The sequence below is a fragment of the Phalacrocorax carbo genome, chromosome 2, assembly GCF_963921805.1.
Source record: "Phalacrocorax carbo chromosome 2, bPhaCar2.1, whole genome shotgun sequence".
NCBI classification, from domain to species: Eukaryota; Metazoa; Chordata; class Aves; order Suliformes; family Phalacrocoracidae; genus Phalacrocorax; species Phalacrocorax carbo.
In genome coordinates, this window is record NC_087514.1 from 14,991,842 (window position 1) to 15,003,022 (window position 11,181).

General features: G+C 42.3%; 1 long non-coding RNA gene across 1 annotated transcript; it reads right to left on the minus strand.

Annotated features, from left to right (window-relative positions):
* Positions 1 to 244: 244 nt before the first annotated feature.
* LOC135312284 (uncharacterized) lies at positions 245 to 10,818 on the minus strand. Its single transcript, XR_010371850.1, has 3 exons — positions 10,764 to 10,818; positions 4,792 to 4,867; positions 245 to 398 (listed from the first exon to the last, which is right to left on the minus strand). It is a non-coding gene; the product is annotated as an uncharacterized LOC135312284 (long non-coding RNA).
* Positions 10,819 to 11,181: the final 363 nt, after the last annotated feature.

The window sequence follows — 11,181 nt, forward strand, 5'->3', positions numbered from 1 at the left end:
AGAGAGGCACCCCTCTGAGGTAACCTCCAGGAAGTGGATTTATTTCTGTTTTATAGAGGATCAGTTTTAGGAGTTGATGTCTATTTTAGATATGAATACATACCTGCATTTTACCATAGCATGGCTGGAGTTAAGGAAGGTGAAGGTAGCTAGCTAACAGTAAGGCATTCCTCAACCAATGGCATGGCAGATCTTTGAGCTGGAGCCTTGGGACACTAAAACTCACCCTCCACAACATCGAAAGAGTAAGAAGAGCTGCACAGATCTGGCAGAGGGTTGGTACCACAGGCATGAGGGAGAGAACAAGCATCTTCCAGTGACTTTTGATGACACTGGAGGCTCTCCGGCATGCAGTAAGGTATTGGGCCACACATTTGAATCCCCACACTCAGGATGCTCTGTGGAACATCATACATGAATAGGGACATTGTATCAGAGCACTCGTTTTAGAAAACATTCTAGTAATTTGTATAAACTTTCTTATCTCGCTGAATAAATGCCCGTGTGCTGAATTGCCGCTTTTGTGGCGTTTGAATGTTTACATAGTGAAAAAAGAATATCTCTTCCATATTGTATCTGTGGCTTATATTTTAGCTTCAGAAATTTATCTAAGATTTGATAAATTAATTCTTTAGTCTCACTAATTAATTTTCTGCAAGCTTATTTTAGCACCATTCACATGAAAAAAATTACCAATATTCACATGTGCACTTCTCATTTCTCCTACAGCATTGTTCCTAAGTCTCACATAAGGTTGTCTGTCCCTTGCTGTGATGACTAGAGCTTTTTAAACAGGAAAATGACAGACAAATCATTAAGGTATTGATCACCTCATGCAAAAGATGGTGAAGCACTTGAGGGAGAAATGGCATTAGCAGGGGAGCTGTTTGATGGGTTAACAGTTTTGTTTTTCCTAACATCTTTTGTATAAGAGCCAGCATTATGTAAATATCAAATTTAAAAATACTTGGTCCCTCTCTTACTGAGGAAGACAAATACAAAACAGGTTTTTGGCTTTTAAGGTGGCCTTTCATTTAAGTAGATCTTGCAACACTCATGGAAAATTAGTGTGTTGGTTTTTTTTTCTATATTCCCATGCTTATTTGCAAAGAGAGATCACTTGTCTTTGTGTTTCAACTGGTTCACTTCCTTAGCACTAGGGGCCTGGCAAGGGGAACCAGAGGAACTACCAGGTATTGTGCAGTCTCCCCTCTTCTTTTCAGGCTTCGTACAATAGTGTTTCCCATTCTTGGCAGTGCACAGATTGCATTCATTGCTGCTCATTTGCTGCTCTAAGTTTGAACAATTTAAGTTGTCTGCTAGGAACTGTTCAGAAGAATCAGTGTTTGTGGGATTCAAAGGACGGAATGCATCTGGCCAAGCTAATTTTAGTCTTGTGATAAACCACAGGAAAAGTTAGTAAGTTTTCAGCAAAAAAAAAAAAAAAATTGTATGTTTTAAACTTCTCTTTTTCTATTATAACACCCAAGTTCCTGCAAAAGCCACCATGGTGAGATAACAGGAGGAATTTGACACAATCTGTCCAGCATTTCAGCACTAGAGTGAGACTCATATCTGTTTAGATTCTCACATTTCATGCATCACCAACGTGGTAATTGTTATAATAGTGAGCTGAAGTGCAGAGAAAAAGGCATTTTGATCCTGAGGAAAGCAGAGACAATCTGAAAAGGGCTTTCTAAGCCTGCCCTTGCTCAGCTTTTTCCATTTTGTATTAAACGTTCAAACACTCACTGCGCCACACAGAATAGCAAGATTCCTGTGCAGACTGATGGCTAAAGCACAACCGAGAGATGGGTACATGTTTTAGTGCTTGCTCCTGTGAACAGGTAAATATTTTAAGGAAACAAACAGCTTCAATAAGATAAAAGATCAGAAATTCACATCAGACCAGTAGACCAAATAACTCAAGTTGATGGTATGGTCTGCTAAACCAGCATTTTGCACTACCCAGTGCCAGTGATACCATTTGTTCGAGTCCCTCTACTTAAATATTATACCCGGAATATTTTCTAATCCCTCTTATTTAATATATTCTGTAGTTTTGCAATAATTTCTAATTTTGAGAATCACAGAAATATTTACCTGTCCAAAAGCACCTGTAAAACTAGCTGAAACTTTAATCTGTAAAGATTTCATATGTATTCCCAATAGTTCTTTTTTTTGTTTGCTTTCTCCTTATTTTATTCTGTATTTAACTGATAGCAATTATGAACTCATTCAGCCTGTGCTACGTCTTCATCACATGTGTAGCCCAGGTTGTAGTCCAGGCTTTGGTAGTACCCAGCTTAGTGCATGGTCCGGGAGGTGTAGGTCGGCTGGGAAAAGTGACTAAGAGCCAAAAACGAACCGCTTTCTACCCCACATTGCAAGTGTGATGACAACACTGACTAGCTAAGTGCTAAAAACCAGCTTCTTAAGCTGTCCCCCAGCTATATCTGTGTTGATGCACTCTGATGTCTGGTTGCAAGATCAAAAAGGTTTGCTTAAACCACTGTGTCAGTCAAACCAATGGTTTGACTCTGCACTGTAACAAGCCCTGAACACCCTGGCGATTTTTTCTTCTCCTTTGGGAGGCAACACCTAAGAGCTGAGATTCAGTCTAAGACACTGTTCCTTACTAGTCCTTTGCTACCTGCTCCTGCTTCTCAGCCCGAGTTTCTGTTGACTGTTGCTCTTTCCACACTGCCCATGATGGAGCACGCTGTGCCTTAGGCGACCTGGCTCTTCTGTGCCCTAGAGTAAGCACCACAGCCAGGGTTTGAGGTGGGTGGTGGGTGGAAGCATGCAGTGCGCACGTCTCTGTGGATATGCGGTTCTGGTGGCAGGAACAGATGCAAACAGTTTGACAGGATGCCAAACTGCTGCTGCCATGAGATACCGATTCGTACTCCCCTATGATTGATGAGGCTTCTAATAAAGAAAAACAGTCTTTATCAAACAGTACTCTACAAAGCAGAGGTTTCAGTGTTGTCTCCATCCTTAACCACATCACATCCTGTCGTTAGGTGATGCTCTGCGGCCCACAGAGACATCCCGTGGCTGAGAAACAGCCGCCAGCGAAGCGGCTCCTCCGGCTGACAGACCTCTCTGGGGCACAGCCGGCAGGCACGGCACATTGCAGTTATGTCACCATTGCTGCGAGATGCCAGAATCGCTGCGAGCCGATGGCATCACTCAGCTCCACTGAGATAATCACCACCAGCAGCTACCCTGGGTCACCTAGCGCCAGTCTGTTTTCGTCTATGAAATAAACTGTTTCCAGCAGGTATGTTTTTAACCACTCTGCCACCCTGCGGTCCTTTCAGGAAATCATGAAAATGCCTGTTAGAAAAACATCGTGAGCTGATGCTTGATCAAAGAAAAAGACTGTTAAATGAAGCTAATGGTAATTTTATAAGGGAATAATCTTTAGGCAACAGAATCTTTGCACAGGATTACAAACACAAACATAATCGACTCCATCATTAACTTCCCTCCACAATGAATACCAACATAACTACCCAATCTAGTAAAAATTGAAAAATTAAAGCCAATAAAATACTAGATAAGTCAATATCCTCTTTTACGAAAGCACCTTGCAAGGAATTGTTTGTCTGGGACCTCCTGGATTCTTAAAATATTTACAGATCTCTTGGAGCGCCGAAGCAATAAGATAAACTCAGTAGAACGTGTTTGTAAAATAAATTAGATACCACATTGCACTGAGATGTATAAAAATGATCGGATATGAGCAGTCCCTTTATTGAAGCAAAGAGAAGGTATTCTTGGTGCTACAGAGAAGCAGAATTCTCTGCTGCAGCTCTCCGTCAGGGAAATTGGGTGCCAAAGGAACTGGTGGAAGGAGACACTAACAGACATAACAGGGATGAAGCAGGAGCATAGCAGGGTTTTCTCTTAAAAACGAAATTTGGGTGTCTTGAAATACAGAACCTGGTAATAATATTGCCAAGGCTGAACTGTACCGGGAACACTGTCCTGCTCTCAAAGTAAAAAAAAAAAAAAAAAAAAAAAGCATCTGAAAATCAGTCTGTAGTTGTGTCTGGGAAGAAGTTCACCAAGGTTACTTTGCTCAGGGATGCGGGGTGAAACGAGGAGAAAAAAGTACAGGAAAGAGCTATGAAAAGAAAAGGCATGGGGAGAAGAGAGACCCACTAAGAACAGAAGTGGAACTTGAGCTGAAGAAAAGAGGGGGAGAGAATCAGAAGCTGGAAGGAAGATAGCAGTAACAGAGCCAGGCTGAGGTAGGAGGTGGAAGGAATAAATTGTCTTTGTGATGTCCCTTTGAGCTTCTCCCCTCTGTGTTACACTGCCTTCACTGTGGGATGCTGCCTGTCTCCACAGCAACCAGCAGAGAGACAAGACCTTGCCTCCTTGTCTGCACTGACTCCTCTCTCTGGAGAGGCACCCTCCAAATTGTCGCTCTTCAAGATGTCAATGTAGAAAACTGGCGTGGAAGCATCTCAGGAGACCCACTTACTGCACATCCCTACCACGGAACAGGATTGGCCACACCTGTACTTTTTCTATAGCCCAATCTGGCACACCCCAGCACCCACTCCCCCAGGAATGGAACTTGCACAGAATTTTTAATTAAAGATTTCTAAGTTTCTTAATTTTCCTTGACATTTCTCTCGTTCAGACTGTTACCTCTGAGGGGAAAACCCATTTAGCTCTCTGAAGAGGGCCTGAAGGGCAGTATCTCCCCTCAAGCCTCACACAGCATCTCTTCTCTAGCAGTTTGTGATGAGAGCAGCCTCATCATCCACTTACCAAACAATTTCCAGGGGGCAAAGGCAATTCTGTTAGGTAAGGTCCATGCCAAAACTGGTGACCCAGCTTCCAACACCTAGAGGGGAGAAGACGAGAGGACAAGGATCTCTCCTGACTGTACATGCAATGAAGTTCTCTTCCGACTTGAGAGTCACTGCAGATCTGAGAGGCCAAAACATCTGATGAATGGAAAGTTAATTCTGTTGTCCTGGTTATAGTTTACCACATGATGTCAAATTGCTCAGCATCTCAAGACATTGATATTCCTTGTGATATAGGCATTACTAATCATTACTCACAGAGCTGTAAGAAAAAAATTCCAGCTACTCATTGACACAGTGATTACAATGGAAAAACGTTTGGCCTTATGAAGACCTCTTAGTAGTCAGCAGCAGGAGAAAAATCCCCACAGATGGTTAGGATGGTTAGCAATGTGCCCTTGTGGCCAAGAAGGCCAACAATATTCTGGGCTGCATTAAAAGCAGTGTGGCCAGCAGATCAAGAGAGGTTATCCGCCCCCTCTACTCTCCCCTAGTGAGACCACATTTGGAGTACTCTGTCCAGTTTCAGGCCCCCCAGTTTAAGAAGGACATGGAACTGCTTGAGCAAGTCCAGCGGAGAGCTACCGAGATGATCAGGGGACTGGAGCATCTCCCTTATGAGGAAAGGCTGAGAGACCTGGGTTTGTTTAGCCTGGAGAAGAGAAGACTGAGGGGGGACTTCATCAATACCTATAAATACCTAAAGGGTGGGTGTCAGGACGATGGGACTGGGCTTTTTTCAATAGTGCCCAGTGACAGGCCAAGGGGCAATGGGCACAAGTTGGAATACAGGAAGTTCTACCTCAATATGAGGAAAAACTTATTTCCTGTGAGGGTGCCAGAGCAGTGGCACAGGCTGCCCAGAGAGGCTGTGGAGTCCCTTCCCTGGAGACGTTCAAACCCACCTGGATGCGTTCCTGTGCCCCCTGCTCTGGGTGTGCCTGCTCAAGCAGGGGGGTTGGACGAGGTGATCTCCAGAGGTCCCTTCCAACCCCTGCCATTCTGTGATTCTGTGATCTCCACAGAAAAAAAGAAAAAAAACCCTATAATTGATACAGGAACATTCATGGTTTAGGCATAGGCCCAAGTAATACCTGATGAGGGGGCTAAATGGAAATCTTCAGGACAAAGTGCAGGGATGTCTGCAGAGACTTTTGCACTTTCACACCAAGCAGAGGGTTTGGGGCTAAATAGGACCTGGGACTGGAATGACTCCTAGGTATACTGGGGAACAGGATGAGAAGAGGATCGCTCATCTAACATTTCCATACCAGGAGGAAAGTTGGGAATGACAAAACTGAGACAAGTGGTAATTCTTGGAAGGCTCCAGCCTGAGATCTCATTACTCAACACAGCTGATGGTGAGACTAGAAGGCCCTGCACGCAGAAACAAGAGAAACAACTAGAGTTTGACAGAATCGGGTTCTCATTCTGCAGTTTATAGATCATGCCAACATTGGGGGTTTTGGACAGAATTTTTATGATGTGCTCATTTGCCTTGTTGTTTTAATTTTTCCCTGTGTAAGGCTTCTGCTCCTTTTGTTATATCAGCTTTTCTTACATTGGTGTCTTCATGGTCCTCATTTGAGTTTTCATCCTGCCATTTTTCACTGTTATTTTCCTGCACCACTCTGCTCCTCCATTGGGTACTCTTTACAAAGAGAATATTTGATGCATCTTCCTGATTTTTTTTAAATTTTGCATAATATGGCTATAGTTTTCACATTAATGAATCGATCTAGTTATCTATTTTAGATCCATACAGACATTATAGGTATGTAGTCTGCTGTAGGACAGACCTGTAATACTTAGCCCTAGCAATGCCTCAAGAAAAAACAATACATTAACTGCGAAAAAAGCTTTCTGAGGTTACTACTATGCAGACACTAGTTAATCAAGAATTGAGATGAAGTGATAACTTGCCAGATGACACATACTGATGTTCAGTATGTCACCATTAATAAGGTCTTCAGATGGAGTCTTGAAATTAGCCACAAAGTAGTCTACACAGTATTTTAAAAAAATACATTTAATTCCATTTGTCTATAGACATTTATCTTCTAGATACTAATGAAAACACTGTTTCAAATAATTTTTGCAGCAGGTGTATTACATGTTTAAATTTTAGGGCCCATGGTAGAGTATTGCTGTTAATTTTGCCAATTAGCAAAATCAGCTGAGTCTGAACTACGATTTTTGCTGTGGTAGAAGCACTCTGGAGGTCTATCCAGAAAATGTAGATGGAGCAAAAGATTTTCATGGTGTAGTCATGCACTAAATGACAGGCACACCTGTCAAATATTCTAAATCTAAAAGGGACTGTGTCCCTACAATTAATATATTCTTGAAAAAGATGTCCTGCTCTCTCATGCCAATGTTAACAGAAATCACTGCATGTTCCCACCCATTGCACCAGTGTTTACACTGCGAGGACACACTCCGCAGCTCAGAATGTCCCGGCTGAGTGGCTGAGACTGGAAGAAGCTGTGAATGTAGGCTGGGTACCAGCTTGTTCAGGTTTACCCCACCTTATTATGAATTACGTCAGTGAGGCGTGACTGATCCTCTGGCCATGTTTGCAATTACACATGCTGTCCTTACAGAGAAATGACTTAACAGTAGAACAGGTATCTCAGCACTAGTTGTCTCATAAGCATTGGGCATCTGGGCTCTTGTTTGTCATAGCTGTGTACTGTGAAATTCTCAAAGTAATTTCCTAACTGTGTTGATGGTGTTTGGGCCCCAGCTATTTTGGTGTGTGCTCTCCAGCTTTGTGCCTGCGTGTTTCTTCTCCACCGTTTCCAGCGCAGAACCTATTTATGTCACTGAGATACTCTGAGCTATCGTACAGTTTACACAAACATTTATGTTTGGCTACAACTGTTTATTTTCTCCTAATTTGATTATAACTGTTTTGTATTCCCTGTTGGCCTCCTAACAGTGACAAGACAGCACTTATCTGAGGCAGCAATGGGCTATCTGGTTATTCTACTAATTGGCTGAATTCTCCCTGTTTGAGTCTTGGACTCATTATCTCCTGCTTTGTGGTGTTTTGCTGACTGACTTCAGGTATGACGGTTTTACAGAGACATGATAATACAGATTAATCAAGCCTGGAACACAGAATATGCAAACTACTGCTTTGCTATTTTAGCTATTATATAAAAACAATTTTTAAAAAGTAAAAATATGTCTAACTCGATAACCAATTCCAACGGAGAGCAGAATCACCACCTCCTGGTGATTTAGGGGGTCTGAGTTTATTCAGGGTCCTGAGCTATGACTAAAACCTGAACATTATGATTAACAGAGACAAGCACGTCTAACCTTTATGAATTCGTCTAACTCTTTCGCAGATTGCACTCATTTTGACTTCTACCACGTACCACAAGTTCCCCAATGTGTTGCATAGAAAGGTCTTCTCTCCTATTATCCGTAACTTACTTTCTGTTCATTTCAGTGGTTTTCCCCAGTTCTTTCGTTTGAGACAGACTAGACAATCATTATTCAAGATATGTGCACACCATGGATTTATACAATGGCATAACTGTATTTTCTGGTTTGGTTTTTTTACTCTTTCTTGTTTTATTAGGATGGAAATGTAGCGCACTCATTGCAGACAGTTATCCTCCCAGTGTCTCACAGGAGTCTGCAACACACTGAAATGACAGTCAGAGCTCTTGTGCTCTAACTTCAGTCACACCTACAGGTCCAGCTCCCACAGTCACCTTCTGTGTTGAAGCACAATGGGCACGCCCACTGACAGGTATTTCTAGACAATGAGAAACTGTCATTTAGTGGGTGAAAATGTAACATACCTGCTAATTTTAAATCTTGCAGCTAGCATTTCAGCTGAAGAGAGAAATCCCTGAACTAAGTTTTGTGAGGCTTTAATTAAACTGAGCCTCTCTCATGGAATAATGTCCAAGAACTGTGAATTGTGTAATTGTCACCCGGCTGATAACACGGTACGGTATTCAAGTTTGGCACTGCGGCAGTTTTTCCAGTGCTGGCTTTATTATCTTTTTATTTTCACAGCTACCTACTTTGTGCTTTGAAAGACGTTCAGAAGCTTCTAGCGTGTACATCTTCCTCTGACATGTAAACACCCCATTTCATGTAGCCCAATTTTCTCACTACATTTTACTGTAGAGCTCCCAAGCATGTGAATTGAAACCACACCTGGGAAGTCATCCTCAGGTGCTGCCTGATGACGAGGGCCTGACACTGGTAACGTGCACTGTTATCACATTATGTTATCTCATGGTTCATTGTTTTACATCTTAGTTGTGGAGCTTTGGAGCTATTTGAACTTCCTTTCTTTGATTTGCCACAGCTGCCCTTCATTTATTTTTCTGTTCATATCCTTGATGTTTGAATCCTGGGAAACATTATACAGGGCCAGGAACTTCAAAGGCAAGACTGTAACAATCTTCAACAATCCATTTTCTGTTTTGCTAACTTCACTCAACATTAGTCAAGCAGATTCCGTTAACACTAATTTCCATTAATGTTAGTCAGTTGAAAAACTACACCAAAGCTTATCTTGCCTGAGACTTGACTTCATTCCTTCCCCCTCTCCCCAGCCCAGCTGAGGATGCAGGCTATTTAGTTGGTTTGGTCTACTTCTTCCTTATACTGAGACCGGTTAAAAGAGGTGTACCTCTCAGCTGTACACTCACAGCAGTCACTTAAAGCCTCAGACATGCACCTTGGGGGACTGACTTCAGCTGGTGATCATTTAAATTGGGATGGCTGAATTAATTGCTTCCTCAACTCTTTCTTCCATTCTGCTACAGGAGAGTTTCACCCCTGCTTGTACTGTCACGTTACATGCTCGTGAATGCTGACAGTTTCAGCCCACCGTACCAGCTCAAAGTGCAAACAGTACTCATTCATGCTACAGCAAATAAATAAATTTCTTGCCAGAGCAAATAAATAATCCCACAGCATCATTATAAAACAATTTCAGGATCCTACCAAGCTCCCTCACCATAGTATGCACCTCCTTAAATACTGACAGCATCTCCTCATTTTCTCTGCAATCCAAAATCATTAACGATTCCTTTGTGTTTCGACAAACTAACTTCATGAGTTCCTACACAAACCAGTTCTTGTCAGTTAGGTCACTGCTCTGAAGCACTCCCAGTGAAAACAGAAGCATAACACAAGTTGTTTCCTGAGAAACGAGTCATGTTTCCTATTGATTTATGTCCATGTTTTTTGTTGATAGGCCAGTTGGCTGCTGCCTCTCAGAATGGATCAGACCTGCTTTTCCCTAAGGGCTGGCTCCAATATATTGTCCAGCCACTGATTTCCACAAAACTTCTAGAAACATTACCTGCCAAATTTGCCTGAATTTGTACAGCAACTTCCAGAGTGGTAAGTGAGGGACAGGCAGAGAAAGACAGCAGACAGCACAAGCATTATATGGTTCAGCTCCTTAGGAAACAAGATAAAAAGCATCTACAACCAGAATTACTAGGATAAACAAAACTGGTTGGAAAAATTAGTAACAAGTAAGAATGTTCCTGACCACAGATCAGTGCCAACTCCTGAAAAACATTCAGTGATTTTCTTCCCATTGGGTTTCTGTTACCTAGCAGAACTCTTAAGATACAAACTCCACGGACCCATGCCTTGCATTCAGTTCCCTCATTATTTCAGAATCTCTTTTTTTTATTCCACAGACTGAAAAGGAGAAAGGAGAAAAAGCAGGCATGCAAGGTCCTTAGAAAATTGCACAAATTAATATATAAGTTAAAACCAGCATAATTAAGTTGCTATTTAAAGAGTTAGTAGCTGTGCGAGCATTTGCTTGGTAGAACAGTGATTTTCTGGTTTCCCTTAGAGGTGTGCAGAAACAGATTTACATTAAAGTGAAATGTAACAGTCTCAAATGAGGCTGTACACATATCAGTTCGCACCTACCCATTAGTAGAAACTAGTCAAAGTCAGAGTGCCTCAGGTTTCCTGTGTACAGAATAACTGTATTTCCACCTGAAATAAAATATGAAAACGATAGATGGCTGAGTCTCTGAACAAGCCGCTGCATATGTGATAGAGGTAACTGCCTCATTACTTCAGCTGAAGTTTTCTCCAAGGCCAATTGCTGAGCTGGCACCACTCGGGCAAAGGACCTTCTGAAGGCAGAAGATGGCTGAGTCAGTCTCATATAACAACAGTTGCTCTCTGCCAGGCTGGGTACTGAACTGAGCCAGCTCCATCCCACCGGCTCCTGCTTCTGGTTCCAACACAAATGTGGTACAACCTCCTTGTCTGGGTCATTTGGTGCAAGCTTATACCAAGCAGAGAGGGATTCTGCAAGTGGATATACACAACTTAAGAG